We start from the raw sequence: 6,745 nt of genomic DNA, 5'->3' as shown, positions 1-6,745 counted from the left end.
CAGTTTACCTCATTGCTTCTTTTATATGATTCTTGTGGTCCAGCATCTGAAAATATTTACTTCATCAGTTCAGTTCAGTTCAGTCACTCAGTCGTGTCCGAGTCTTTGCAACCCCATGAATCCCAGCACGCCAGGCCTCCCTGCCCATCACCAAGTCCCGGAGTTCACTCACACTCAGGTCCATCGAGTCAGTGATGCCATCCAGCCATCTCATCCTCTGTTGTCCCCTTCTCCTCTTGCCTTTTAATCTTTCCCAGCATCAGGGTCTTTTCAAATGAGTCAGTTCTTTGCATCAGGTGACCAAAGTATTGGAGTTTCAGCTTTAGCATCAGTCCTTCCAATGAATATTCAGGACTGATCTCCTTTAGAGTGGACTGGTTAGATCTCCTTGCTGTCCAAGGGACTCTCAAGAGTCTTTTCCAATACCACATTTCAAAAGCGTAAGTTCTTTTGTGCTCAGCTTTCTTTATAGTCTAACTCTCATATCCATACATGACTACTAGAAAAACCATAGCTTTAGATGGACCTTTGTTGGCAAAGTAATATCTCTGCTTTTTAATATGCTGTCTAGATTGGTCATAGCTTTTCTTCCAAGGAGCAAGCATCTTTTAATTTCATGGCTGCAGTCACCATCTGCAGTGATTTTGGAGCCAAAAAATAAATAAATAAAGTCAGCCACCGTTTCCCTATCTATTAGCTATGAAGTGATGGGACTGGATGCCATGATCTTATTTTTCTGAATGTTAAGCTTTAAACCAACTTTTCACTGTCCTCTTTCACTTTCATCAAGAGGCTTTTGAGTTCTTCTTTGCTTTCTGCCATAAGTGTGGTATCATATGCATATCTGAGGTTAATGATATTTCTTCTGGCAATCTTGATTCCAGCTTGTGCTTCATCCAGTCCAGCATTTCTCATGATGTACTCTGCATATAAGTTAAATAAGTAGGGTGACAATGTACAGCCTTGACATACTTCTTTCCTAATTTGGAGCCAGTCTGTTGTTCTATGTCCAGTTCTAACTGTTGCTTCCTGACCTTCATACAGGTTTCTCAAGAGGCAGGTCAGATGGTCTGGTAATCCCATCTGTTGGAAAGTTTTCCAGTTTTTTGTGATCCACACAGTCAAAGACTTTGGCATAGTCAATAAAGCAGAAGTATATGTTTTTTTCTGGAACTCTCTTGCTTTTTCAATGATATAATGGATGTTGGCAATTTGGTCTCTGGTTCCTCTGCCTTTTTTATGGTTAATGACTGTGGGAATATTAGTTTAATATAAGATTCTATCATGGTCAGAAGCAGAGATATGATCTGCACTTTTTTTCCTTGTTCTTGTTATGTGATGTTCAGGAGGAAACTTTGTAGATTAAATAAGCAAGAAATGTCCTGCTTCTATTTTCCTGCAGATCCTGAAATCTTTATCCATGGACTATAAATATGTCCTTATCTCTACAGCAACTCTCTAAACCAATCTAGCAATCACACTCTGCCTTTGGAGTTTTGACTCTTTGGAGTTTGTCACATTTGCCTCTGAGGTTGTCAGTATGTTGACCCTCAACTCTTGAGGGACTCTTTCCTGGTCTGAACTCCCTCTGTGTCCTCAGGAACTTTAAATCTCATGCCACAGCTGTGTCCTTGCCTAGTCCTTGTGTTTGGGTATCCCTTCAGCTGAGGGAGAATTCAGTTCTTTATAAAGTAAGATAAGAGAAGCATGTATCACCAGTCTCCAGAGCCACTGTAAGTACAAAGACACCCCAGTTCATGTGAGCATGGCCTGAGAACTCAAGCCAGGAACCCCTGGGGTTTGTTGTTGCTGACAGCACACCCTTTGCTGCAAACCTCATAGGGATTAGTAGTGATTTTGCCTCTGAAGCTTCTATCCTTTATGGCAATGAGGCTGACACGTCCCTGGAATTATAGATTCATACAGCACAGCTGCTTAATTCCCATAGAGAACTAACATGGTTTCTCACTGTCATGCTGAGATGCTCTTTCCCAAGCATTCCCACTCCCAGCCTTTTCATCCCTTCTACCAAGTAGCCTGGTGAAGATGTGCAACTCTTCTAGCAAAGGGCGTAAGGATGCTGATTTCTTTTATTAATTCATCCTGGGCTGCAGCTGCACTCATATAACATCCAGGCACAATTTTATTTTGTCTTCTTTGGCCTACAAGAATCTTAGCGTCTCCAAATTTATATATGCTGCTGCTGCTGCTAAGTCGCTTCAGTCGTGTCCAAGTCTGTGCGATCCCGTAGATGGCAGCCCACCATGCTACCCTGTCCCTGGGATTCTCCAGGCAAGAACACTGGAGTGGGTTGCCATTTCCTTCTCCAATGCATGAAAGTGAAAAGTGAAAGTGAAGTCGCTCAGTCCTGCCCGACTCTTAGCGACCCCATGGACTGCAGCCTACCAGGATCCTCCATCCATGGGATTTTCCAGGCAAGTGTATTTATAGAAACCCATACATCAAAGGAGAGAATAGGGAGGTTTTCTATGATGTGTCTCTTAGCAAGAATCTGCAGATGTTACATGCATCTCTCCCTCATTGCAGATATGCAGTTTCTCTTTGGAAAGGCCACACCTTTCCAACAAGTAACAATTACAGACTATTTGTTTAGTCCTGTGAAGAGAAGAAAACCTCCTTCTGTTGTGGTGCCAGGAAATTGCTGCTGCTGCTGCTGCTAAGTTGCGTCAGTTGTGTCCTACTCTGTGCGACCCCATAGATGGCTGCCCACCAGGCTCCCCCATCCCTGGGGTTGTCCAGGCGAGAATCCTGGAGTGGGTTGCCATTTCCTTCTCCAATGCATGAAAGTGAAAAGTGAAAGCAAGGTCGCTCAGTTGTGTCCGACTCTTCACGACCCCATAGATGGCTACCCACCAGGCGCCTCTGTCCATGGGATTTTCCAGGCAAGAGTACTGGAGTGGGGTGCCATTGCCAGGAAATTGAGACCCCATTTAGGACACTTTCTGGGGAATATCTGATACATCATTTAACATAAATGTCTCATAATTTGATTCAGAGCCCTTCTCCAAAATACTCTCAGGCAGCTTATTTCATTGACCGTGGATTGTGTTGCTTTATTTCCTCTCAACACTTCATGAATTAAGGAGATTTTTTAAAAAAATCAAAGAATGAGTGAGAAATTTAATTGGAAACAACACACAATAAACATTAATTTCATATAGAAGCCAACATATCTTGTGTTGCTGACTGTGATGTTCCGCCTTTCATCTGTGTGGCCATAGTTTTGGGGCACATTTCCTGGATCTCAGGGAGGGGCGTCATCTTCTGAACCCACTCTTTCCCCCCAACCCTACTGCTGAGAGTGTATCTTTCCTTGTTTGGACCCTTGGTGAGACAGAAACCTACTATATCCCTCATATGAGCTTCTGTAAGGGACTTAGAAAGGCGCTGCAATTCCCTTTCTCTGTGTGACACTCTCTTTGATTCTTCTGGTTTTCCTCTGGCTGTTCCCTCCCCCTCTCCTACTTCAGTGATTCCTTTACTGGCCATTGTGGTCCTGCTGGTCTTTAGCTGAGAGGCTTTTCCCGGTCAATTATTCAGCCCCTGCCCCTCCCGATGGTGCATTCCCATATCGCAGGCACATTGCATTATTAAACATTTTCATGATAAACAATTCAGAACAGCATTCAAAATTAAAAACATTCATCCTGAGGCAAATAAGAGCTCTAGTTTATTGGAATGTGCTCTCACAATAATCTGATATTCCTCCAAAGCAGGTTCTCAAATTACAGTCTGAGTTGCTGGATGGCAGGATATCTTTTTTGAGTCCCAGGCCCTAGCGACCCTCTCTGAATTTGCCCTTGGTTGTCAGTAAGACAGTTCTCTCTGAAGCTTTCCTCACCGAGCTGATTTTCTACTGGAAAGTTTCCCCTGACTTCTACCATCCCTCTTTGAGAAATAGGAGCTGGTTTGCCTCCTCCATCATCCATTAATTCTAGGTGAACTACATTGCATTATTGTCTTAATTAAGTGTGCCAAGCTCAGCGTCATGTAAATGAACAGACCTTTAACATTCTCACCATTTCTGGAGGAATTTTCTTTATTTTATGAACTCTCTAGTAGGGTAATCTCAAGTTCTACCTCATATGTTTCTTAAATAGGTGGCATTTCCTTTATAGAGCTATTCAAATCTGTGTTTACAGAGGCAGAACTGCAGAAATGGTGGATGCACTGCTTCCTCCAAGACTTCACAGCTCAGATCTCAGTACCTGGTTCTCAAGTGCAAAATGATGATCATAGTAGTGTCCAGCATTTAAGGCTATTGTGAAAATACAGTGAGCTGACAAATGTGAAGCCCTTCGAACAGTGACTGAAACATTATTCTGTGTGTTAGCTACTATCACTTTTATTTGAAAGGATTTCTTATAAATATATACTTTAAATGTATATCAAATCAATGTTGTATTTAATGCTATTTTATCCCTCCAGTGCTTCTGGACCACAGATTGTACACACTAAGTGGTCTTAGCAGAAGATCATATATATATATATACACACACACACACGGCTGTGTGTGTGTTCAGTCTCTAAGTCATGTACGACCCCATGGAATGTAGGCTGCCAGGCTCCTGTGTCCATGGGATGGATTTGCCAGGCAAGAGTACTGGAGTGGGTTGCCATTTCCTTCTCCAGGGGATCTTCCCAACCCAGGAATGCAACCTGCATCTCCTGTGTCCTGCCTTGCAGGTAGGTTCTTTACCTGCTGAACCATTTGATTTGGGAGGACCACTGATTAGATTTGTGGTTAGGTCTCTCCAGGTAGAACCCGAATGAACTCCAGGTTGCGGCTGGGCTTTACCGCCTCGTGGACCATCTAGGTATTGCATTCCTGCCCTAACTTGCTAAGTTTCACCCTTTCTTTCAGTCTCTGCCAACTGAGATAGCCTCCAGTTTTAACTTTGCTCCTCCTCCTCTTCCTCTCTCCCCAGCATCAGTGAGTATTTACATGGCCCGAGATTAGAGAATGATAGAAATCAGGAACCTCTGTGTCATTTGCAGCTGAGTCCGTTTCCCCAGGGCCTGTCCCCTGTAACTGGATGGAGTGCCTTCCTGGCCCCTCTCCTCCAATCAGTCCTATTTTAAATGATTCATTTAGCTGTGATCCTACTGCTACTATGAAAAACTTGCCTGTTTTCGAGGCCAACAATTGATCGCGTTTCTCTGGGCACTATTGGAATCCTTTACAAGCAGTTCATTCTCAACATGATGTAGGAAGACCAGTGGTGATGGCAAGATATGTTGTTTGGGGCATTTATTATTTACCAGATATTAGAGACTGGATGTGTGTGTTCCTATAAAATTCACATTTTGAAATCTAACCTCCTGAGGTGATGGTATTTGAAGGTGGGGTCTTCAGGAGGCAGTTGGGTCATGAGGGCAGAGCCCTCACGAATGGCCTTAGGGCCTTTAAAGAAGAGATGCCACAGAGCTCCTTGCCTCTTCTGCCAGATGAAGTTACAGTGAGAAGATGGTTTATAGCTGCCAGTCTTAGACTTGCCAGACTCTGGACTGTCAGAAATAAATTTCTGTGGTTTATAAACCAACCAGTCCATGGTAGTTTTGTCATAGCAGCCTAAGATACAAGATGACTGGGAATGTGACCTTACACCAGGGTAACCCTACTATCAGTTCCTCCAAGTTAGTCTCAGGTAAAACGTATAGTCCTGAAAATTATTATTATTTTTTGTAGAGATATAATTGACATGTAATGTGTTACTAGTTTCAGATGTATAACATAATAACTTGATCTGTGTTTGTATTGTGAAATGATCACAGTAAAGATAGTTAACATATATCACCACATGTAAATTTTTTTTCTGTGATGAGATCTCTTAAAATCGACTCTCTTAGTGACTTTCAAATATATGATACAGTATATATATATACTGTATACAGTGTATATATATATATATATAATTACTTTTTTATTTTGTATCAGACAGGTGCTAGGTCCTGGGGTATAGAAAACTGAACAACAGAGGCTTGTTTTCTGCCCTTATGTAATTTATGTATTCGTGGTAGAGACAGTAAATAAATAAGAAAATAAAAGTAATTAACATAACATATTAACACATAATAATATAACCACAACACCAATTTCCCATAGATCTCTACCTCTGTCTTGCAGGCTGGAGGTATCTATAGGCTCCTTTGTTTTAATAACTCTGTTAGAAAGCTTCCAGGAGAGTTATGTTGAGAATTACATTAGAAAACCTAACATAAGCATATTCATGGTGAAAAGTATGATGAAATAGGACAACAGTCTCTACCACAGTAGAACAGAAACATCTCTTCTCAGATGGTACCTCCTCCTGAAGCCTTCCTTGACTGCCCAAGACAGGCAAAGGAATCTCTGCTTACTCTTTTACTCTATATGTACCCTGTGCTTATATTGATTTTAGGACTTACCCTATAATACTCAAAAGTTATGATCAACCTAGACAGCATATTAAAAATCAGAGACATTACTTTGCCACCAAAGTCTGTCTAGTCAAGGTTATGGTTTTTCCGGTAGTCATGTATGGATGTGAGAGTTGGACTATAAAGAAAGCTGAGTGTCGAAGAATTGATGCTTTTGAACTGTGCTGTTGGAGAAGACTCTCAAGAGTCCCTTGGACTGCAAGGAGATCCAACCAGTCCATCCTAAAGGAGATCAGCCTGAGTGTTCATTGGTAGGACTGATGTTGCAGCTGAAACTCTAATACTTTGGTCACCTGATGCTAAG

The sequence above is a fragment of the Bison bison genome, unplaced genomic scaffold, assembly GCF_000754665.1.
Source record: "Bison bison bison isolate TAMUID 2011002044 unplaced genomic scaffold, Bison_UMD1.0 scf7180017864215, whole genome shotgun sequence".
Classification (NCBI taxonomy): domain Eukaryota; kingdom Metazoa; phylum Chordata; class Mammalia; order Artiodactyla; family Bovidae; genus Bison; species Bison bison.
Note: the sequence above shows the minus strand (reverse complement) of the source record.